This window comes from Tamandua tetradactyla, chromosome 2, assembly GCF_023851605.1.
Source record: "Tamandua tetradactyla isolate mTamTet1 chromosome 2, mTamTet1.pri, whole genome shotgun sequence".
Lineage (NCBI taxonomy): Eukaryota > Metazoa > Chordata > Mammalia > Pilosa > Myrmecophagidae > Tamandua > Tamandua tetradactyla.
In genome coordinates this window covers 51,713,561-51,737,851 of record NC_135328.1, presented here as the reverse complement: position 1 = coordinate 51,737,851, position 24,291 = coordinate 51,713,561, and the positions used below count along the sequence as shown (strand labels likewise).

Here is a 24,291-nt window from a genome sequence, read left to right as displayed (position 1 = left end):
CTCTCTGCCCACCCGAACAACACACACTCTAACACAGCCTTCATCCTCACGGACATTCCACCTAATGGTAACAACCCCATGTAGTGGGTACCAGCTCAGACTCTGGAGTCAGGAAACTCAAATGCCAGCTCCACCACTTCCTCTCTGTGGGCTTCAGGCAAATGTCTTTTTCTCTTTGAGCCTTAATTTCCTCAACCATAAAATGGGAATATTATAGTACCCATCTCAATAGGTTATTGCAAGGATTTAAAATAAGATAATGTCTTATGTCTCAGGCACGCCTGGCACAGGTAAGTGCTAATGTTACCACAGCCCACCTGCTGCCACAGAACACCTTCCTAGAATTCGGGGGTGGGGGTGGGAAACCTAAGTGAGGGCTGAGCAGCAAGTACATACACCTCACAACACAAATGCCATAACGAGGCCCCCAGGACCTCTTGGACCCTCAGACCACACTTGGAGTCTCAAACTTCCAGAGACCCTCCCAGTCTCAGGATCCCAAAATAGGCCAGAGTCCAGAGAGTTATTGGTCTACTCTCAGAACCAGCCTTCTGGTGTCAATCTGGGTCCACATTATTGATTTCCTCTTGACACGTCTTACAGACAGAGAAGGGAGTCAAAGAAATGACATCCTGCTCTGTCCAAGAGGGAGATCACCTAAACATGCCCCAGACCCAAGCCAGCCCACAGAGATATGGCATGGCTCCCACATCTGAGCAAAGGCATGGGCTGCTGGGTAAACAGGGCACAGAGAACCTTTTGTTAAAGCACAGAGGCAACAGGGAGAACTTCCTGGCAGAAGGGGGTGGGGTGGGAACTGGTGACCCTCCTCCTAGTCCCACAGATGGTAAGGCTGTCTCTCTAACATTCTCCCAGGGAAGGGGGAAAGGGCCTCTCCCAAGTAGCCCAAGAAAGACACTAGGTCAATGGTCTAGTCCCAGGAGGGTTCTAAACCTGTGAATTCACTTCTTCAACAGCACCCCTGGGCTGTATGCTTCCTCTGATCCAGGAGCCTGGAAGGGGAGGAAAGGTCTCACCCATCAACCGGCATGCACAGCCCCCACTCCCACCCAACAGTGGGGCACTGCCCTGTACACCCCCACACCCACACCCAACTAGGGTGATTCAAAGACTGTGAGCCAGGGCACTGCCTGGTTTGACACTCATCCTGTGTACCAGGGCACAACCTTACTTCCTAGGGGCAGGAAGAGAGGAAGCAATCTGGCACAGGGGAAGGGGGCCAAGTTTCCGTTCCAAACTGCTCTCAGGTTCAGTGGGGCTCCCAAACAGGTTCACCCTCATGCAGACTCACAAGGGCACGGCCTGGGGAATCTTCCCCCCCAGTTCCTCAGCCGAACACACAGAGGCAGTAGGTCAGGCTGGAGACTCAGGCTTAGAGCCTTCCTCACCCACCCCATCAGGCTGCCACCAGAGATACCGGTTACTGAACATCTAAACACCAACACTGCGCTCAGCATTTCCTATGCCTCAGTTCCCAATCACCATATAAAACAGAAAAGTGGCACCCTCAAATCCAGCTCTCCCCCATAACAGTGTGTGACCCTAGGAAAGTCATTTAGCCTTGCTGGGCTCTAGTGTCCTCACCTATAAAATGGAATGATGGATCTATTTCTCGTAGGGTTGTGATGAGGGCTCAATGAGGTAATCCATATAAAGTTTTTGGAACAGTATTTGCCATATAGTAAAATTCAGTAATCTTAGCTGCTGTTATTATTATGGTATGTTTTATCAGTCCCCTATGGTTGTGAAGTCTGAGGCCCAGAGAACTTTGGTCTGTGCCCAAGACCACAAAGTTAGAAGATGGTGGGGAAAATACTCCTCAGGTCCATCTGACTCCAAAATCTGTCTTTCCATTGTACCAACTTGCCTCAAAGCCAAGCGGGTCTCCTGAGCTTACCTGAGCACCCAGACTGCTGGAGATCCTTCCTGGGATGAGACCTTCTTTTCCTGGGGGGTGCACAGAAACAAGGTCTACACAGGGGAACTTGGCAGGCCATACTCAGATGCCTCTGGTCTCTTAGGTACAGGTTTAAGGAAACTTTGGAAGGGAGCAGAGCTCCGGGTTTGGGCTCAGAAGGCAGTTTCAAGTCAGGGCCAGTGGGAAGATGGGTGTATGTGGGGGTGTCTTGAAGATGGGACGTGACCTGCTGTGAATACCAACACTGCCTTCCTAGGAAGGTTAAGAAACTTGGGTACGACTGCCCAGGAATGGCTGAAGAAGCTTCTTCCACTGAGATGACAGGGAACTGAGGATCGGCCAGGCCCAGCCAGGCAAGGGGAAGTACTGAGGAGGCCTTGTTGTTGGTGAACTGCCTGCTAGAGGGGGTGCCAGGGACGAGACACAGGGAGCCAGTTAGGAGATACAAGGCACTACCACTCTCACCCCCAACGCCAGTCAGCACATTCAACATGTGGACTTCACCAGAGGGTACAGGTTTGGCAGCTGTGACTCCCAGAGTACCCAGGTGGCATGTGAAAGCGGTGGAATTTTACAGCTACTTTTACTCTGGTGGAACATGGCTCTAGGAATGAGGCTATCTTGCAGCAGTCTATTTAATTTTGAAATGTTAAGCCCTCAAGAACTTGATAACAGAGACAAGAATACAGTAGCAGACACACCGGAGAAGAGTAGGGAACATTAGAGGCTGGGAGTAAAAGTCCTCCTCAAAATCCAAGTCCTAACACCGTGACCCATATCCTTGAAAAAGAAAGGTTAAGTGGCCCCCTCACACAAACCCACACATACTGGGAAGTCCTAAAAGAAACCTGCAATGCCCAGTCCTGCAGCCCAGCTTCTAGACCAGTTCTGGAAGCCGATGGACTCCTTTGCTAGAAGTGGTAACCATGACTTCAGTGACCTGCCTCTGGGCAGTGTTTCTCAGCATAATGTGCAGAACATCGGCCTCAAGACTTCCTGGGGAGCTTCTTCAAAGTGCAGACTCCGGGGCTCAGCAGCCACGATGCTGATTCAGCAGGTCTGTGGTAGTGAGGCCAGGGAAAGAGCATTTTAAACAAGTTCCCTGGGTGATTCTGGGACACCCCCAGGCCTGAGAATCTTGAGAAAAAGAAGCAGGCAAAATAGAAGGTTGGAGTAGCAGGAGCAAGGCTATCAAGCCAAACAGACTTGGGTTCTATACCTGACTTTGCCACTCATAAATTGTACAATTTTGGGTAAGAGACTTCATCCCTCTAAATCTTGGTCTTCTTATCCGTAAAATGGTAAAAATTGCTTCTATCCAAGCCTGTGCAAGGAAAGAAGCATAAATGCATGCAGTGACCCAGTACACTTGGGATGCAACTGTTCTAGAATGATTATGGGACGGGAAAACACTGCTTCTGGAGCTGGGAAGGAGGGAGAAGTTGGAGAAGTACAGTATCATCTACAGACAGGTCAACTCCTGGGGTTCTCTGCCAGAAATGTCTTATGAGAGAAGGAAAAGAGCCTCCAGGAAAAGAATGGGAGGGAAAACATGGGAGAAGGAAAGGACAAAGAGAGTGAGCTGAGGAAACTGTCAGGTGAGGCAAGACATTAGGAGTCTGACAAAGGCCTCATTCCCAGTCTTGACCCTACCAAACAGTGCTCTCCCAGCTCTACAAAACAGGCTTCCTAGCCCAGAAATCTCTTCCTGTCAAACTATCCTGAGTCACCTATGTCCCAAAAGAGCAACTCTGGATCCAGGTCTTAAGTCGAACTCATTCCCTTCTCCCCATCTGTCCATCCTCAATACAAACTTTCCTGGAAGGAGCATTTCAAGGGCCTGAGACCAAGGCTTCCTCCAGGTACTGGGAGTGTAAACCAAGTCAGGGCCATCCTTTTCCTGAAGGGTCAGGAGGGGAGACTCAGGCAAATCCAACACTTTGTGTGTTTCCTCTCCCCACCCCTCAATCTGGGCTCCACCTCAGGCACACAGCAGAGGGCAAACCCTGGAGGCCAAAACCTCTCAGGCCAGCCCATGCTGTTCCAAGCGGTCCCTGGCACACAGGAGGAATTCTCATCTCAGATAAAGATGACCCGCTGTTTTCTGCTCATCAAAACCCAGCAAAAGTGACTTCAGCTTAGGCGTCCCCTCTCCAGGGGGCAGAGTTCCTCAAAACCAACAGGAAACTCCTACAGGGCAGGACTGGGTTTTGCTGACCTTGTCTCAATAAACAGGAGAGTCAACAAAATCACACAGCAGGCATTTACCACCACAGTCCACTGCTATAAATGCTCAGACAAACAGCTCAAAAACCCCAGGATGGTGAGAAAGAGGGGCAATGGGGGTGGTAGGAAATGAGAGAGAAGAGAGGGTCAAAATATTCTAACAGGACTCATATGCAGATCTACCTCCTGCCTGGGGAAGACGTCCAGGGGATACCACTAAATGAAAGAAAACAAAGCTGCAAATCAGTAATTCTGACATGACCCAATTTTTGGAAAAATAAGCAAATGGTAATAATAGATAGAGAAGAATGTACCCCTCCCTCCCCCATTCACAGTGATTACCTCTGGAAATGGGGTTCATGGAAGACTTTTACTTTCTACAGTATATTTAAAAATCCAAACTTATAAAAGTATATAAACATATGAGCATAAAAACATATGAGCATGCAACTACGTTCCTAATCATACACACACAAAAATGATAAAGTTATTATTTCTTTTAAAATCCAGGCTGGGGAAACTCAGCACTTCTTTCACAAAAAGCCGAGGTAGGAGGAGGATGCAGGGAGTCCTCAAGGCAGAAAACGAAGGACCTTAGCTCAGGATACCAGACATTTGGGTTCAAATTCCATGTCTATGCTTTCCTTCCTGATGAGTTTGGGCAAACTGTGTTCTCACTCTGAGCCTCAGTTTCCAATCAATAAATAAAGAATGGCAGGTGCCCAAGTTTCGTCAAATGATCAGATGAGATCACTTATGTGGATGCGTTTTACAAATTATAATGCAGTCTATACACACAACAGCTACAATTAGGGAACACTTTCTGGGATACACTTTCCGCTAAGTGCCTTACCCATGTCAACTTATTTTATCTGCAAAATATTCTAAAGGACGATGAGAACGATAATTATTCCTTTCTTATAGATGAGAAAACTGAGGCTCAGAGTAGAACAATGACTTGCCTGCCCACAGTTACTCAGTGAGCACCTAAGAACTGGAACTCAAATCCAGGTCTGACTAGAGTCCAGATGCTAATCCTTCTACTTTCTTTGTCTTTAGAAATTGTTTTCCAAAGTGCAGGACAGAGAACCCCATTCCCCAAAGATGTCTATGTGATCAAATAAGTGTGGGGAAACTCAACTGCTAGCTTCATCTTAAGAGATTCATTATATTCATCTCAACACATTCAAAGCTCTGAGAAGTCCTGCAGCAAGGAAAGCAATGAGTCACTGTTTCCCAGAATTATCTGACCACTATGACCAAAGAAACTGGTGTTCCGTGGAACACACCTTGGAAAACATGGTCACAAAGCAGTATTATTAGCAATCCAGCTAGTCCTGATAAGATCTGAGGTAAGGGAGAAAAAAAACAGAGGTTGGCAATGAAACTTAACAGTGGCATTCAAAGAGTACAACAAGATATTACTCAGCTAGCCACTGAGTCGGAAGAAAGAGGAAGAATTCTACCTTCTGCTACCCTAGTCCTGGATCCTCTGGGCACTGCAGTGAGTAAAGCAAAGGACTATACAGACAGACACGCTGCCCTTTGCCCCTGGACTGGGGAAGACACCTGACAGGAGGCCATGGCTGGCCTGGAGGGTGAAGGGCCCAATCCTTACCCCGTGGACGACTCTGCTATCTGCGCGTCGGGTGTCGATGTTGTGGTCGGCCCACGTCTGCCTGGGCAGGGTCCTGGCATTCCCTTTGCTCCATGGAAGATGCTTCCCTACGAGGAAGCAAAAGCCACTGTCAGCAGGGATGTGTGTGACTATTGCAGAGTTACCTGCTGTGTTGCCAAAATTTTCTGAGTTCCTACTTGATGCCGGGCCCTGGAATGGGGTCTGGGGCAAGAAGAGGGAATCAGACAGGGTGCCTGCCTTGCAGAACTCTGTCTAGTGGGGAGATGCCGAGTCAACAAGTACAATCCTGAGTGCCCAGGGTTTTATTGGGGGAAATCCAGGAGCTATGAGAACATAAACGAAACACCAGACCCAGACTAGTAAGGTCAGAAAAGGCTTCCTGGAGGAGGTGTTGCTTTAGTTGACTTCTGACGAAGAGTAGGAGTCAGAGAAAGAGCATTCCAGGCAGAAGGAACAAAACATCATATCTGGAGAATGCCGAATAGTTCAGCCTGGTTAGATCTAGGGCCAGAGGTGGGAAGTGGCTGGGCTCAGGCAAAGACACAGCCTCAGTCCAGACATACAACCTCAACTCAAATCTGTCCATAAGTTATAAAGAGAAGTTAGGATTTAACAAATGAGTATGACCACTGAATCACTATACTGATATTTCTGTTTAGTCTCCAGTATCTTGGAGCAGCTAGAAGGAAAAACCTGAAATTGTAGAACTGTAAATCATACCTAATTTTGAAATCTGTTTTATAACTACTTGTTAAAATTTATTTTAACAGCTAGAAGTGGAGCACAGCTATCAGGGAAGGCCAAAGGATAAACAGGGGTTAATCAAGCAAAGAGAAGAAGAGGAGGAATGGAGCTCGTAGTAACTGTAGAATCTTTCAACCCTTTATACATTTATTATACCTATTTAATAGTTAGTACCTCAAAATTTATTGTCTTTTTGTATATATCTCACAATAAAATATATGCATAATCTAGATTTTTGGATTTAGTGAGCATCTACCACATGCCAAGCACTCTGCTTACACCTAAGGATACAAGAGAGAATGGAGAAATTGGCAATGTGGGGAAGAAAGTATGATTAGTCTATGATAGGGGTAGGGTAAGGAGTTGTGGGAGCAGAGAAGGAGCATCTAAACCAGCTAGAAGTGGAGCACAGCCTTTAGGGAAAGCCAGAGGATAAACAGGAGTTAACCAAGCAAAGAGAAGAAGAGGGAGTTTCAGACAAAGGGATTGAGAAGTTAGGAGGATTGGAGCTCAGAGGAACTGAAGAATCTTTCAGCTCTTTATGCATTTATTATAACTACTTAATTCTAGGTATTCTGCTGGGAGGACAGAAGCAGAAGACAGGGTCCACCCTCGGATATAGGTCAATAATCCAGCAAACTTGTACATGGGATGATGGCAAGTAGGTTATAAAATCACAAAGGCTATCTAAGCCAACCTCTGCACTTGCCCCACCCTCCTTGGTAAGGATGAGGATACCAAAACTCGGGCCTCCAAACTCCCTGTCACTGATTCTCCTAGTCTTTCCTCTTCCAAGAAATATACCCTGACCACCCCCTATTCACTAGAGCGCAACCCTCCTTCCTCTGGGCTGCCTCTATAATATTTCTATTAGTATACTGGTCACACTATACTGGAATTCATGTCTTCCTGTTCTCTCTCTCCTTCCAGAATGCTGCTCTGAGAAATCAGGGACCATAATTTATTCACTTCCATGTTTTCACAGCACCATTCCTGGTCCCAGACAAGATGATTGAATGGCTGAATGAATCAACGAATCAAGGGATGAAGAAATGGTGTGTTGGATTTTAGGGCCCCACATCCATCCCACCTAACTTCCCATGAGGTCTTAGCCCATCAACTGGGGCCTCAGTGTCCTCATGTGAAAATCTGAAATCACCTCCACTCTCAGAAGAGTAAGTCAAGAACCGGGCTGATTCCTTCCCTCCAACTCTTGTAGGTGAGGTCCAGGCTAGGCCAAGCAGCAATCCTGCCAGCTCCTTTAAATTCTGACCCACTGGGACAATCCTCAGATATTCCACTATACAGAAAGGATACTTGAAGTCTGCAGAGGAAACTGCTTCTTAGTGGGTGTGTCCAAGGGATGTAGAACAAATGCCTCTGGCTGAGGTCCGGGGAGAGTTACTAACATTTCTTAGGCCTCTGCTCTGTGCCCCAAAGACCCTGGAAGGCAGAGGGGTTTTAGACTACAACCCAAAGAACCTCTAAGACTGCAAAGACAAGACAAGTCATTCGTGTCCCAGCATCTCCACAACAGCCCATCCTCCAGCGCAAGTCATCTGTCCTTGCTTCCCCACAGGAGCAGGAGGAAGACTTGACCTTCACGAAGGAATTGCCAGCTCGGTCTCTCTGAACAAACTCCCAGGTCTCCCATCCCCTCCACAAAATATATCACCAACAGTAGACCTCCTCCTCATTCCTACAATCAGTTTGCCTGCCAGTTAGTTTGCTCAAGACAGCAGAATACAGTTTGAGAGAGGTTAACGGTATCCCAATGGAAAAAGTGGGAGAAGCCCCTGGGAGGCTTTTCAGCTCTCCCAATCTTCTCTTTCCCAATTTAGGTCCAAATTCCCTCTTCTTCAGTAGGTTCTCTCCCTCCACACCTCATCCTCAAAAGGCTCCCTGAAGTAGGGCAGATAAAGAACAGTCAGTGGAACTGTGGCTCACCAAGGAGCCACCCCACCCTTCTAGCCAAGTCCCAAGAAAGGCTGCCAGACAACCCCCAACCCACTCTCTCCCTTCCCAAAGAAAGCAACAATTTCATCAGCTGAGAACCAGTCTGCTCTTGGTTCACTCCAATTCAGACCAAGAAAAAGAAGCAGTCAATAAATGAGGCAGAATTGTCACGAACTCCAAGGACTCCAAATTAAGCTTCTTCTGCCTGGAAACCAACTTTGCTAAATCTCAAGCTCACATAAAGCAGGACCAAACACAGACCTCATCAGATCTGGCTACTGGGCCCATTGAGATGTTCACGACACTGGCAGGGTCGGGGCCTTGGACCCCAAGCCTGCCTTCCCAGGAACCCCAGCCTAGGCAGGCTCTAAAATTAGAGCCAGAGATCCTACCCGCAAGTCAGGACACTGCCCCAGCCTAGTCAAGAGAGGGAGGAGTCCAAAGGAAAGGGAGGAGGTCGGCAGCCCAGGAGAAAAAGGAGCAATCTTTGATGTAAAAAAAACTGGTAAGGAGAGAACCCAGAAGTGGAACCTCGGGAGGGGAGGATGTTGTATGGAGCAGTGAGGAGCTGGAGGAACCCAGGTGGTGACTAGAGGGCTTGAAGGAGCGGAGGCGGAAACTCCGGTATGTGGAGGGCAGGGAGGCTCTGGGGTACCGAGGAGGGGGCTCGCGCGCCCGGGCGCCAGGGAAAGGGTGGGGGCCCCCGAGACACGGCAAAAAGAGGAACCCGGAGGTAAGTCTGAATGAGACGCCGCGGGAGGCCTCCAGAGCGAGCCAAACCCGGGAGAACAGAACTGGCGTTGCCCAGGGGCGCCTGGGGCCAGGGAGCTGCCCGGAGGCATGCAGGAGTGTGTTTCGAAAGGTGACATCCTGCGCCCCTTTCCCCACGCCACCTAACTCACCTGGGCTTGCCGCTGCCGGCCGCCCAGTGGGCAGCGGTAGCCCCCCGCAGATCCGTCCCACCGCGGGCCGCGGCGCTCCTCCGGCGCCTCCTTTTGTTTGTCCCTCACTGCACCACTCGACCTTCTCCGCCCCGGAAGTGACATCACCGTCAGGCGGGAAGGCATCGCCATCTTAGTGAGGGGAATATTCTCTGTACCTTCACCCCTAACGTCTCCCGCAGGCGCCATGTTGCTTCGGGGCGGAAGTAGCGGATATTCGGGTTCGGCCCCCTTAAAGGGACAGGGACTACTGTAACCTCTGGGCCTGCTTGGGGACGAGGAGTGAAGCGACTGAGGTGGGGGTGAGTAGCTGGTGCCTGAACGTGGCTGCCCGGAGGTCTGGTGCCGAGGCCGTAGTGCTTAATAACGGTTCCGAGTTTGATTGTGCCAGGGTGTTTGCTTGCTGCATTTTGTGATGCCGATATAACCGATTTGCCGAAAAATTAACCCAGCGGTGAGTCCCCCGCAGGAATAAACCGCGCGCGCTTCTCGCTGATCCGCGCGCGGACACTGAAGACCAGTTAGGCTGGTTCCTTCTGCACCCATATCTACCTCCCTTTGTGCTAATGGGGAAAATGAGATCCAAAGTAACTTAATGAATCCGGGACAGAGCCGGGGCTAGTCGGTTCCTGGACTTTAGCTCTACAGTTCCAAGAATATCGGGTTTTCCAGACTGATAAATAGTATCGGCAACCAAGTTTAAAAAAGAAATAATTGTAGTCCAACCATAAAATGGAAAGCTGTGCTACCTCTAAAATGGAAAAAAAAAAAAGTTCAATATGAACTCATGGGTAAAAAGGGGCAGAAAGAATAGTGTTGATCAGTGTTCCGTTTGTGTAAAAGAACGTGTGTGTGTCTGCGGGTATGTGCACCAATCATCTGGTAAGATACACAAGAAGTTGGTAACTATGGTTGTATCTGGGAGAACTGGAGTGCTTGGTACCTGACAGTCGAGGAGGAGGAATTTACTACTTATGTGCACAGGTTGATTATCTATTCAGAATATATGATGATAAAGGTAAATGATCCCCATTCATCTCGTGTTGAGCCAGTGCTTGGCCTCAGCTGTGCCACCACGAGGTCTTATTTTTCCCTTTCTCTTTAGAGGAGGAAACAGTCACAGAAAGCTTAGGGAACTTAAAAGTATTTCATAGTCCAGGAACTGGCGAAGCTAGAATTTGAGCCTTGTAGGATTTCACACCAAATGCCCAGGTTCTGAAAAGCTTTTTTGTTGTTACTCAGACAACGCCAGCTTGAGTCAGGCATACAGCAGGCATCCAGTAACTGTTTATTGACTGAACGAGTATAACAGTCGGGAAGAGACAATCTTGGATATAGAGTGAAAAGAGGCAAATATTGGAGTCAACAGTGCAAACTGGAGTGCAAAGCCTGCCCCTTTCCAGCTTTGAGACTGTGGACCTGGCGCTTCCCTCCATTGGCCTCCATGTTCCCACCTGTAAAACTAACAACCACAACCACCATAGCTAACCCTGACTGTCCCTGTAGGGCAAGCTTTCTACCTGATGCTTTGTAAGCAGATTAGCCCCATTTTACAGATGGGTAAGTGAGGAACAGAGAGGCTAAGAAAAGTGTCCAAAGAGGCTTTCCCATAGGCATTGCTTCCCAGGAGAGGTTGTTAGAACTTAAGTCTCTTCTTCATCTTCCTGGGATCATCAGCAGCAATGCTTTAAGGACCCACTGTGTGCTGGCTGAGCTGCTGGAGACTGAGGGTCTGGTGGAGAACAGGACAGATACAGTTTCTTTTCTTGGGGTCTAGCAAGGGTGACAGACAACCTAGCAGTTAGCATCTGTGATAAGTTCTGTGATGGAAATTCAGGGCCTATGGGAACACAAAGAAGGGACACCTAGGTGGGCCCAAGTGGAGTCAAGTAGAACTTCTCAAAGGAGGTGACTTTTAATCTGCATCTGAAAGATGTGAGGACATCTCTTAGGAGAAATGATGAGATTGGAGACTCAAGCAGAGATTGGTTCATATCCCAGGCTCTGCCTCTGGGTCCACTAGCATGTTAACATCTTTGGCTTCCCACCCTCAACCGCATTTAACCTTTATAGAGTAGGCTCCCTGATTTTCTCATCTAGATGGGGGAGATGAAGGAACACAGAGAGAGTTAATAGCAGTGAGGAAGTTCACACCAATGCCCGCACCCTTCCCACCTCCTTATTTCATTCTGCCCCATGAGCAGCAAACCTTTGCTGACACACAGCCTCTGCACCAAGTATATAAAGGAGCCCTGTCAAGTCACAGTATATCAGCTCCTCCTATCTTCCCAGATGTCCACACCTTTACTGTGTGCCAGGATACCTGTCTGACTAGGTGTGGCCATGACCCCTCCTCTGTAGCCAACTGGCCAAAATCACTCCTGCTGCAGTGAGAGAGGAATCACTGTCACTCCTGGCCAACGAATGTGGGGTCACGTCCCATTCCTGGATGGCATGACCAGCTCCTTGGAAAATTTCCGAAATTCTCATCCCACTCCCTTCTAGATAATAGTGTGAGTCGTGGACTCACAGTTGGAGGTCTCCTGTGCTTTTCCAAGACTCTGACTTTGGGTAACTCATTTCTCCACTCTCAGTCTGTTTTTCCATTGTAAAACTGACATGACCACCCTCTCCAAGGTTCCTGTCAATCCTTGGAAGAGATTTTGATCTCAGATTTGTGCCAGTAAGGGGTGGGCTCCCTGCTGTGTGTCTACTTGGGGTCCCCCTCCAACCAGGAACCAGCTACCTGGGGTCCAGAAATCATTTTTCTCAACTTTACCAATTCCAGAGCCAAGGGGGACTGTGGAGAAGTCAGTGTGCTTGTTAGATCTCTCCAAATAGACTGTCACCTCCCTCGGGGTAGAACCACTGAGCCAACAAGTTTTCACCAGACACTTTTCTTACGCAGGCTCTATTTCTGTAGATAATAATAATAATAAAAAAAAAACAGGACCCATCATCTGACAAGAGACCTCTTTTTTCCTGCCTGTAAGTTAATTTTTATGGAAAGCCTTACAGATTTAAACATTAATGGCTTCTTGTCTTTGATAGGTTACTGTGGGTCAGGACCTCTGTTAAATGCTTTCTGTGGTTTATCCATTATTATTATTATCCTCATCTTTACAGATGAGCAAGCTGAGCCTCAGAGAGGCTGTGATACGGCATAACCAAGGTCCCACAGCTGGTCAGTAGCAGAGCTTGGACCACTTTATCCAACTTCAAGTCTAAACTATTTTTTTTGTGTGTGGAAATATATGTATATATATATATTTTAATTTATTTTATTTATTAAACATACCAACATACAAACACAAACATTCTTACCAGGTACATTCTAAAATAAATTATGAACATGTCATAATTGATATGTTCTAAAACTAATTACCTAAGAGAAATGGTTATGGATACATAGAAGTCTAAGCTTTAATCTTCAGTTGTTCTTATATCTGACTGGTCTCACATGGACATGATACCCACCTCCTGCACTCCTTCCCAGAGCAGCCATGGTTTGTGTTGTCTCAGTAACAAGAAATCACCTGGCATTTTGAGCCCATGTCCTGCAAGACACCAGACAGACCTGCCTAAAGAAGGACTGTCTCACCACAAATGCGTATCCTGTTGTGAAACACCAAAACCAAATATCCTTATTGCAAAGAGTTGACTTAGGTGACGTGGAGCCAGCCTGAGAAGCCATAGTCACCTTGCTGGCCTTTGTATCACTCCACGCAGGGTAGAAGGAACATGACCACTGAGCTAGACAAGGCATTGCTCATGTCTCCGAGAGCCTGGTGTTCTCTTGCCAGCTGGGGAGCTGGTAGTGGAGGCCAACGGATAGGGGAGGCCAGCTGTTAAGGCATAGCTCCCAAGAGGAGTTTGGAGTTTGGAAACAGGGTACCTTGTGTTTGAATCCCAGCTCAGACTAGAGTGAACTTTGTTTGTTCTTCTCTTGTACAAAACAGGGATGACAGTACTTTTCTAGTAGACCATTACAAGGATAAGAGAATTTGGGAATGGGGGTGGGTGGGGAGATATCAGGTCCATAATAGGTACTTTGAGTTCAGAGGTGGGCCTGGGTGGACCCAGAAGGCTTCAAAGAGGAGGCAGATGTAGGGCTAGACCCTGCCAGATGGATCAGATTGGAGGGCACAGCTTGAGCAAAGGTGGGCAGTGTTTATTTAAAAGCAAATGATTTGAAAGTTTGGGAGAGGAGGGAGCATGGAGGTGTAGAGTCTGGATTCAGGTCAGCTCCAAAGGCCAAACTGAGGAGGGTTTGGACTTCATCCAATATCAACACAAGCTGCTTGGCAAGGTTGATCCAAAGGCTGACATCAGCCATCAGAGTATTGGTCACTAAGGACATCAGTGAGCATGGTCACTGAGGCAATTCAAGTACACAGGGGTCATCGACCTTCTGGTCACTTATAATGGTGTGTTCTGGCCAGGGTGGTGGCTGATAGCTGCCCAGGAATGCTGATGGAGGCATGTACTGGGAATACAGGGCACTGACCACTGGCCACGGGTCCCTAGCCTGGAAGCAAGGAAGCCTGAGTTCTTTGAGGACTGAGAAGCTAGGCTGGAAGGTATCCTAAAGGTCATCCTGTCTAGTTCTGCTCCCCTGTTTTAGTTTGCTAAAGCTGCCAGAAGCAATATATCAGAAATGGAACGGCTTTTAAAAAGGGGAATTTATTAAGTTGCAAGTTTATAGTTCTAAGGCCGTGAAAGTGTCCAAATTAAGGCAAGAATATAAAATTGTCCAAACTGAGGCATCCAGTTTGGCTCAAAGGCCAAGGACATTTTGGGTTTTCTCTCTCAGCTGGAAAGGTACATGACCATATCATCTAGCTTTCTTCCCAGGCTTCTTCAACGGCTTCCCCTGGGACATTTTCTTTCTTTGTCTCCCATATGCAGGCTCTCTGGACTCCCAAGCTTCTTCCAGAATGATTCCCTCTTAAAGGGTTCCAGTAAGCAACTCCACCTTGAATGGGTGGAGACACATCTCCATGGAAACCATCTAATCAAAAGTTACCACACATAGATTCCCCGATGAATCCCAGAGTGATTTGATCAGTGAGTGGAAAAGTATTTGCAAGCCCCCTTTGGGGAATGGTGAGAACGGGGAGAAATTCAACTTCCCCAAGTCGAATTCTTGATATTCTCACAAGCAGTGTGGACAACCAAAGCTACAGGCTGAGCCCCCAGGCTTGGGGTTTGTTCGTATGAAACTTAACCCCACAAAGAATAGGTCAAGCCTACTAAAAATTAGGCCTAAGAGTCACCCCCAAGAGAGCCTCTTTTGTTGCTCAGATGTGGCCTCTCCCTCCAGCCAACATGACAAGCAGTCTCACCACCCTCCCCTCTCTGCGTGGGACATGACTCCCAGGGGTGTGGACCTTCCTGGCAACATGGGACAGAGATCCTGGAATGAGCTGAGACTCAGCATCAAGGGACTGAGAAAAACCCTAGAATGAGCTGAGAATTAACATCAAGGGATTGAGAGAACCTTCTCGACCAAAAGGGGGAAAGAGTGAAATGAGACTAAGTGTCAATGGCTGAGAGATTCCAAACAGAGTCGAGAGGTTATCCTGGAGGTTATTCTTACGCATTAAGTAGATATCACCTTGTTGCTCAAGATGTAGTGGAGAGGCTGGAGGGAACTGCCTGAAAATGTAGAGCTGTGTTCCAGTAGCCATGTTTCTTGGAGATGATTGAACAATGATACAGCTTTCACAATGTGACTCTGTGAATGTGAAAACCTTGTGTCTGATGCTCCTTTTATCTACCATATCAACAAAAGAGTAGAACATATGGAATAAAAATAAATAACAGGGGGAACAAATGTTAAATTTAGTTTGAAATGCTAGTGGTAAATGAAAGCAAGGGGTAAAGGGTATGGTATGTATAACTTTTTTTTCTCTATTATTGTTTTATTTCTTTTTCTGTTGTCTTTTTATTTCTTTTTCTAAATTGATGCAAATGTTCTAAGAAATGATGAATATGCAGCTGTGATGATATTAAAAATTAGTGATTATATATGTAGAATGGAATGAAAAAAAAAAGTTGCCACACATAATTGGGTGGGTCCCATCTCCATAGAAACAATCAAAAAGATTTCACCCAGCAATATTGAATGAGGATTAAAGAACTTGGCTTTTCTGGGGTACACAACAGATTCAAACTGGCACCTCCCCCTCCCCAAGAAGGGTTAGGAGCCTCCTCCGTGCTTTCACTGCAACTGAGCTGTCTTCATTACAGCACTTCTTCCACTGATTTATCTTTCAATAATAACAATAATAATTGTAACAGCTTTTTAACACTTATTCTTTGCCAGACACTACACTGACAATGTGTTATCTTATTGATTTCTCTTTGTAACCCTATGAAGCAGATACTATCATTATCCTCGTTTCAGAAATGAGCCTCGAAAAGGTTTACTAATTGGCCAGAAGTCACCTAGCTAGTAAATGGTTTGAGTCCAAGGTCTCAAGATCTGACTGCAGAGCCTATACTTCACAGCCTGGTTAAAAAATAAAAATAAAAAATTAAAGAGCATAGAAGTTTTAAGTAAAACTCCCCAACCCAATCCAGAGGAGAAAACCACCATTAATGATTTGGTGGCGTTCCTAGAAAATCCTCATGCACAAACATGAACAAAACTTGATAATCGAAAGAGGGAACTGGCCAACAAAGATGAAAGTGCAGAAAAGAAATGAAAAGTGATAAGGCTATCAAAGGTAAATGGAATAATAGAAGAAACAGCTGACAGTAGGAATGTGGACACCACACTGTTCAAGAAACTCTAGACATGTAATCAGAGAGCCTTAGTGAAGGGGAACTGATTGACACAAGTGAAGAAAGTGATTGTGACAGAAGGGATGAAGATGGTCAAGAGGAAGTGACGTTGGCAAAAAACTTCACATTAAAGGAACTCTCCGAGATATTTCACGACATTGAAAATGAAAAGGATAAAATGTTGGAAGTTGATCCAAACTTAGGAAGGAGTATGACAGTTTGCAAAGGCTTAGAAAAGATGCTCATTCCATATCATAAGTTATACGATTAGAAGGCGAACACTGCTCAAATGGCTCTTGATAATTTCTTTCCTTGATAAGTTTTTTATAAAGAAATAAAACATTTTAATTCTCAAAATTTTAAATTGTGAGGTACAGTATAAATATTCATTTTACTGTAACCAAGAAATCAGGACTGAAGGGATGATATTTTAAAAAATATGTTTTTATTGACAAATCTTGACACACATACAGTCCTACATGGTGCACAATCAGTGCTCACAGTATCATCACATAGTTGTGTGTTCATCACCATGATCATTTTTTAGAACTTTGCATCACTCCAGGAAAAGAAATAAAAAGAGAAAAATCTCATACATCCCATACCCTCATACCTCCCTCTCATTTACCGTTAGTATTTCCATCTACCCAATTTATTTTACTCCTTATCCCCCCTATTATTTATTTATTTATTTTTATCCATATGTTTTTACTCCTCTGCCCACACCCTGGATAAAAGGGGCATCAGACACAAAGTTTTCACAATCGCATAGTCAGATTGTAAAAGTTGTATCTTTACGAGGGGTAAGGGGTATGATATGTATAACTTTTTTTTTCTCTGTTATCGTTTTATTTCTTTCCTCTTTTTTTATTTCTTTTTCTAAATCGATGCAAATGTTCTAAGAAATGATGAATATGCAACTAAGTGATGATATTGTGAATTACTGATTATGTATGTTGTTTTATTTTGTTTCTTTATTTTTTAATTAATAAATAAATTTTTAAAAAGTTATATCTTTATACAATCATCTTCAAGAATCACGGCTACTGGAACACAGCTCAACAGTTTCAAGTACTTCCCTCCAGCCACTCAAATACACCACAAACTAAAAATGAATATCTATATAATGCCCAAGAATAACCTCCAGGGTAACCTTTCGACTCTGTTTGAAATCTCTCAGCCACTGAAACTTGATTTTGTCTCATTTCTCTCTTCCCCCTTTTGGTCAAGAAGGCTTTTTCAACCCCATGATGCAAGGTCTTGGCTCATTTAAGGGATGATTTCGATTACCGAATCATTACATAGATATTCCTTTTGGCTTTCTGGTATATTGGAGTAGACAGAGGGGAATTCCTGAAATCCCTAAATTGTAATTCAGCTGCTTTGATCTTGATAATGATTATTTAGCCCTTATTGTCTGCCCCTGTGATTGTAAAAACCTGTGACTAACCTTCATTTATACCCAGTTATCCAGTTTTTCAACTTTAGAGTCTTGTAATATAGCCCCTAATGTTTATTAAGGAAGGGTCTTGGGTCAGCCTAGAACAAACCCGCCCCAAGCCCAGAGTAATCTTGATAATCGAGACTGGATCTAACCAAAGTGAACCTGCCTGAGATGCGCAGTAGCTTAGGCTCGAACCTATAAGTCACCTGTACCTCATTCTGCTATTTTCTTACACATGTTCTGTGACTAAGCGTGTAATCAATCTGCATGCTCAATAATTAGATCAACTCTAATTACATCATCTGGGGCCACTGTGCTCCTGATCCTAAACCCTACCCATCTTTTTCTCTAATAAAACTATCAGAATTACTACAGATTTGGGGCCACTAGGTCATCTGCTCTCCTACTATGTGCCTAGTAATAAACTCTGTCTCTCTTTGAAACCCCAGTGTCTTGGTTGATGAGTGTGTCAGGCAAAATAACCCACAGCCCACAATCTGAGTTTAGGGGTGTCATGGTCAGGTTCATGTGTCAGCTTGGCCAAGTGGTGGTTGGGCAAGTGCTGGCTTGTCTGTTGCAATGAGGACATTTCATAGAATTAAATCATGAACATGTCAGCTGCATCCACAGCTAATTCCATTTCTAATCAGCCAAAGGGGAGTGTCTTCTGCAATAAGTGATACTTGATCTAATCACTGGAAGCCTTATAAGGAGGATTCAGAAGAGATGGGCTCTTCCTGTCTCGGCTGGTGAGCCTCTCCTGTGGAGTTCGTCCAGACCCTCCATCGGAATCGTGGGCTTCACAACCTGCCCTGCGGGTTTTGGACTCTGCGTTCCTGCGGTCACGTAAGACACTTTTATAAATTTTGTATTTGCGAGTGTTCCCTGTTGATTCTGTTTCTCTGGAGAACCCTAACTAATACAAGGGGTTTCAAGGTTTTTAGCAAGGGGAGATGAGGTCATTTCAGAGAATTTCAAAGCAGAAAGGGAGACAATGTTATTATCATTTCAATGGGAGAACATAGCTGAAAGGAGGGGAGGCAGAGCTATTATTTCAGCACTAAAGGTTTAAGACAAAAGAAAGGGAGACAAGTTATCCTTCAAGAGCAGAATCCAGCAGCTGTGATTCACAAAAATCAGGGACTGAAACTAGTTAATGGCAGACTTTAAATTCTTCATTAGTATTAGGACCTTTGCTCTACAAGAAAATGACCAGATAAAGGGAGTAACAGCTCTTACAGTCGCAAAGGCACAAGCTGAAGGCTCTTACAATCATTTCAGATATCAGGGCAGCGAATTATAGTTTAGGGATTTCAGGGATTTCCATCTGTTTACTCCAATATACCAGAAAGCAGAAAGGAATATGGTTCAGTAATCAAAATCATCCCTTAAATCCTAATTTCTCGGCTACAGTTTTGGGCCAAATAGTAATGCGTGTTATCAAATTGCCTTCTGAAAGCTATATCAATGAATTCTAATCCAATGTTTTTCATATAATGGATCATGACCTATCGTACATTGTGGTTTCAGTCTGGTGGATGTCAGTCTTTCTATTCTTTGCCTATCTGAGAGGCAGAAAATAGTGTCTCATTTTAGTATACATTTTAATTGTGAGTACGGTTCAGCATCTTTTCAAGTTTATTAACAATTTTTTTCTCTGTGTCTTTCCTACTTATATCCTTTACCTTTTTTTTTCCCTATTGAGATGTTAGTTTTTTTGTTATTGGTTTATAAGAATCCTTTGTATATTAAGGCTCATACTGTATCTACATGGCTTGGTCCTTGTTTGTCTTCTTCGTTAGATTGTGAGCTCCTTGAAAGAAAAGAGGGTATCCTGTTCAGCCTCATGCACCCAGTGGCTAGCCCAGAGCGTAGCATGACAAAGATTCAATAAATATTTGCTGAAGCAGTGAAGAGGTGTCCACCTACTATGTGCCAGGCCTTGTGCCAGATGTTGGCAATAAGATGAGCAGAACAGAGTCTTTGTTTTAATGGAAGTCACAGTCTGGTGGGAGAAAGGGACATTCATTTCTAATTCAATAAAAGTTTATTGAGCAGCTATTTTGTGCCAGGTGTGTACTGTCCATTGAAAGAGCAGCCTGCTAAGATAAGAAAAATACCAGAACAGGGACTTGGGTGACCTGATCTCGGTGGGAATCTGGGCAGATCATTTCCCCTCCCTGGTCTGCAGTATCCCCATCCATAAAATGTGAATAGCCAAATTCTTTGGCTCTTTCAGGAAATAGGAGTCATTGGTCCAAGGGGCCATCATGTCACTGCTCAGAGCCTCCCTTTATCCCCAGTGGCAGTGAGTGCAAGTTTTGGAGTCAGAGTCCTGAGTTCAAATGCTACCTGTGGCCTTGGGTGTGTTGCTCGGCCCACCTGTAAAGTGCTCAGCAAAGTGCCTGACACAGAGAAAGTGCACAGTAGATGTCAGATTGTTGTCATTATCTTTAGGGCAGACCTCAGGAGCTGTAGAAGGGCTGACCCAGAAGAAGGCCTGCTTCCTGGAAGATAAGGAGTGAGGCAGAGGAGGCTGGAGGCCAATGTGACCTGGGAAGGCTGTCTACAGGGACACCCAGGTGCTGGGAGGTCCCAGGTCAGTGGAAAAACCCTGAACTAGGAGGCCAGCGGTCCTGCCTCACTGTGGACCTGGACCAGTACCCTCCCTGCTGTGAGTCTCCACTGTGAAGTGAGGCCACAGTCCTCTCCTGGAACACAAAAGCCGCCTGGGGCCCAAAGGCATAGAGCCTAAGGGCCAACTTGCCCCATGTCCAGACACTGCTGGCACCTGAAGGAACAGCCACCCTCCAGGGCAGCTCCCAGGCTGTGTTGACTGGTAAGGGTCATCCACCTAGCCACCTGTACCATTCCTGCCCATTCAAGTTCCTGGAAACTGCCCCATCTACACCCACGTTCTCACATACACAGACTTGTGCACACTCTCATATATTTACACATGTATTCACTTATGTGCAGGGCTACATTATGACTTTCATGAGCTCTTCTCTCCATTAAAAAAATAAAGAGTAGGGATGCAAGGGTAGTTCAGGGGTAGAATTTGTACCTGCCATGAGGGAGACCCGGGTTTGATTCCCAGTCCATGCACTTCCCAAATAAAGAAACAAACAAAAAATTCAACAAATGGTGCTGCAATAACAGGATACTCACAGGGAAAAATAATGAACTGTGACCCCACTATGCAGCATATAAAAATTAGTAAAATTAAAAGTATATTGTACTGCTGTGTTGGTATAAAAAACAGATATCATCCAAGCTGAATTTATTATTATATGTTCTTTTCTTTTTATTTTTAAAGGAACTTAAACATTTTCATGGGTCCCTAAAAATATTGTAGGCCATAGGCATGTGTATCCTGCATCTGATGGAGAAGTTGGCTCTGCCCAGATGCAGGCACATGCCATATCATACTAATTCAACGAATATTCTTAATAAACCCACCCTTTTAGTAGCATCTACCTATGTGCCAGGCAGCAGGTGAAGTGCTTCCAGTGCATTATCTTATTTTTACTTTATAAATAAGGAAACTGACATTCAAAGAGATGAAGTGACTTGCCTCAGGTCACATAGCCCAATTTATAATGCCAAAGCCTGTGTTCTAATACCCTCCTCCCCCACCACTTCCTCTCCCTGGGGTCTGCTCAGGGATTGGTCCTGGGTGAGCACCAAGGATATGTCAATAGCAGGGCAGATTTACCTACGGAGCATACAGTGTAATGCTCAGTCACATCCCCACAGACGCACCCAGGCACGTATTCCTCCAGTATGCCAAACACACACCACCCCCTGCCCTGCCCTACTAATTCCTGCAGTGAAAACCGATCCCAGTTTCCAGCCCCAGCTTAAGACTGTGAGAGTGGTTAATCATATCCTTGCCCAGCTCAAGTGCCAGCAGCAACCCTTGCTTTCTGTGGACCCAGTGCTCTGGCACCCACCAGGCCACCTCCAGCCCCAAGGCACCACCTTTCCAGAGCAGCTGGCAGTGCCCAGAGAGGGTGAATGTCTGTGTTGTGGCAGGAGATGGGGGAGAACTGCAAGCTGGGATCTCTTTCCTGCAGTGAGTTTATGTTCTGTGTTGGGCACCAGGTGACACAGAAAGCTATAAGGCCCTATCCCCAACCTCCAAGACCCCAATATATGTTAGCTGTTATCCTATCATTATTTCTAGTTTCTTCACCTGCTAATGGTGTTAAGCCTAGCACCTACTTTACAGAGCTGTTGAAAGGATTCAATAATATATATGTTACAGTCTTTAGGGTAGTACGAGCTACATAGTAAGTGCTCATGAAATAAACTAGAGCTGATGGTATTATTAATATTATTCCTATGGCTATTATCCAGCGAGATGATGAAGGGAGGATTTAGGGCAGAGAAGGTATAGTCACTCTAGGAGAAAGGACAGAATTGGTAACACAAAGTCTGATGTGAGCAAGTGTGGCAGAGAGAAGTTCAGCTCAGCAGGTGTCTGCAGATTTTGAACCAGGTGGTCGGGAGGCAGCAGAGTGGGTTGTCTGTAGGATGAGGTCCATCTAGGAGAGTCAGCAGGACATTGGGCCCAGGTTAGGAGCAGCCAGCCTTGCATTTGGCCAACCAAGGGGGATCCACCCTCCTGGTTTGTTTGCCTGAGACTCTCCTAGTTTTAGCACTGAAAATACCACAGCCCAAGAAACCCCTCAGTCCTGGGCAAACAGGATGGCTGGTCCCCCTAGATCACATAGCAGACACAGGGTGCCTACTGTGACCAGACGCTGTGCTTTAGCTGTGCTCCGAAATGCTATTGGTCCTCTCGCCCCCTTGGCTGAGTGCACTGAGGCTGAAGCACCCAGGCCACTCCCTCCCCCCTGATGTGACAGACCAGGGAATGCCTCCTTGGAAAATGACAGCACTACCATCTGTGGCATGCCCCAAAGCACTGGCTCTTCACCGCAGGGATCAGAGAAGACTTCCTGCAAGATTTTTCTGGGAACTGACTCTCATTTCTGAGAAATGAGAGGGTGAGCTCTGTCCAACCTGACTTTTCAGCTCCTACAATCCGCCCTGCTCCCTTCCACTTCCAGACGTTGGCACAGGCTCTCTCTGCCTGCAGCACTTTTCTTCCTCCCTCCCGGATGCAGCTTGAACAGTCACTCCCTCCAGGAAACCTCTGACCCCCTTACTCTGGAGCGGGTGCCCCAGAGCACCCTCTAGCTCCCAATCCTCACACTTGTCCAGAAAGGCTTGCTGGATGAATGGAGACCATGCCGTGCTGGTAGGCCTTTCTTGCTCCCAGTGACGGTGACCCTTTTGCTCTGGGTACTGGTCTCCACTGTAGAGTCGGTGCAAAGCCAGGGCCTGACCAGAGGAGATGCTCGGGGAGGAGCTGATGATTGCATGCAAAGTGGAGGAGGACAGTGCCCCACCTTTGCATAGAGAGCTCCAAAAAACTGCTTTGAAAGACCTTTGGGGAAAAGGCTGTGTTGGGCAAGAGACTGGAAGAGACTGGCCTAGGGAGTTGGTTGCCCAGGTCAGGCTGAGGGCAGCTGTGAGGTGGGCAGGTAAGCAAACCCTTAGTGGGCCACCTGGCACCAGTCAATCTCTACACCTGCACTTCTGGCCTCTGCTGCCCTCCCTTTTCGCCCCTCACATGCCCCCAGCCCCTGCCTCTCTCTCCCTCAGTCACTAGGGTCTTACACATAGACCACTGTTCTTTATAAAAAAGGGTTTGTCCTTTCCCAGCCTCCATCACCCTGCTCACTCCACCCTGCTGTGTGTGAGCTTAGCCCCATGTGCACAGGCTTGGCTGAGGGAAGAAAGCAGAAGGGGAACCCCCACCGTGGACAGGAAAGGAGCATATATCACCAGGAAGGCCCTGCAGGCCTATGGAGGCCCAGTGCCAGCTCCTCCCTTGCTCCTCCTTTCTGTGGAAGGGGGGCAGTGATTTGTGAGGATGGCAGCACTGTGGCCAACTCAGAACACAGTCCTCCGAGCTTTCATGGAGTCCTGGGAGAGAAGGGGGAGGTTCTAGGACTGAGCGGTCCCCTCTCCACTTTCTTTCTGGGGTTTTGGTGTTCTGTTTTTTTTTTTTTAAATTGTGCACCTTCTAAGTAGCAGGTTGGGTGCTAAGTGACAGGGACAGAGCATTGGACCAGGCAGGAACTGAGGGACTCACATGAACCCTGCTGAGGCAGATCCCTGCCACACTGGCTCTGACATGGTGCATTAGTTAGGGTTCTCTAAAGAAACAGAATCAACAGGAAATATCCATCAATATAAAATTTATAAAAGTGACTCGTGTAACCGTGGGAACGTAAAGTCCAAAATCCCTAGGGCAGACTGTGAAGCTGATGACTCTGATGGAGGGTCTGGATGAACACCACAGGAGAAGCTCGCTGGCTGAAGCAGGAAGAGAGAGTGTGTGCTGGTTTGAAAGGATGTTTGGACCCTAGAAAAGCCATGTTTTAATCAAAATCCCATTTCGTAAAGGCAGAATAATTCCTATTCAGTACTGCATATTTGAATCTGTAATTAGATCATCTCCCTGGAGATGTAACCCAATCAAGAATGGTTGTTAAACTGGATTAGGGGAGATGTGTCTCCACCCATTTGGATGGGT

At 46.2% G+C, this 24,291-nt stretch overlaps 2 protein-coding genes across 14 annotated transcripts in view; one reads left to right on the top strand and one right to left on the bottom strand.

Annotated features, from left to right (window-relative positions):
• LRRC8A (leucine rich repeat containing 8 VRAC subunit A) overlaps positions 1–9,538 on the bottom strand; it is a 29,699-nt gene extending 20,161 nt beyond the window's left edge. For 3 of the 6 annotated variants that reach the window (XM_077146778.1, XM_077146774.1, XM_077146767.1), the window contains exons 1-2: positions 9,407–9,538; positions 5,784–5,890 (exon numbers count right to left, since the gene is read on the bottom strand). The gene's annotated coding sequence lies outside the window, so the exon portion shown is untranslated. The other 3 variants (XM_077146794.1, XM_077146783.1, XM_077146805.1) reach the window with 3 other exon arrangements.
• KYAT1 (kynurenine aminotransferase 1) overlaps positions 5,479–24,291 on the top strand; it is a 61,425-nt gene continuing 42,612 nt past the window's right edge. For 2 of the 8 annotated variants that reach the window (XM_077146864.1, XM_077146839.1), the window contains exon 1: positions 9,019–9,128. The gene's annotated coding sequence lies outside the window, so the exon portion shown is untranslated. The other 6 variants (XM_077146867.1, XM_077146843.1, XM_077146833.1 and 3 more) reach the window with 5 other exon arrangements.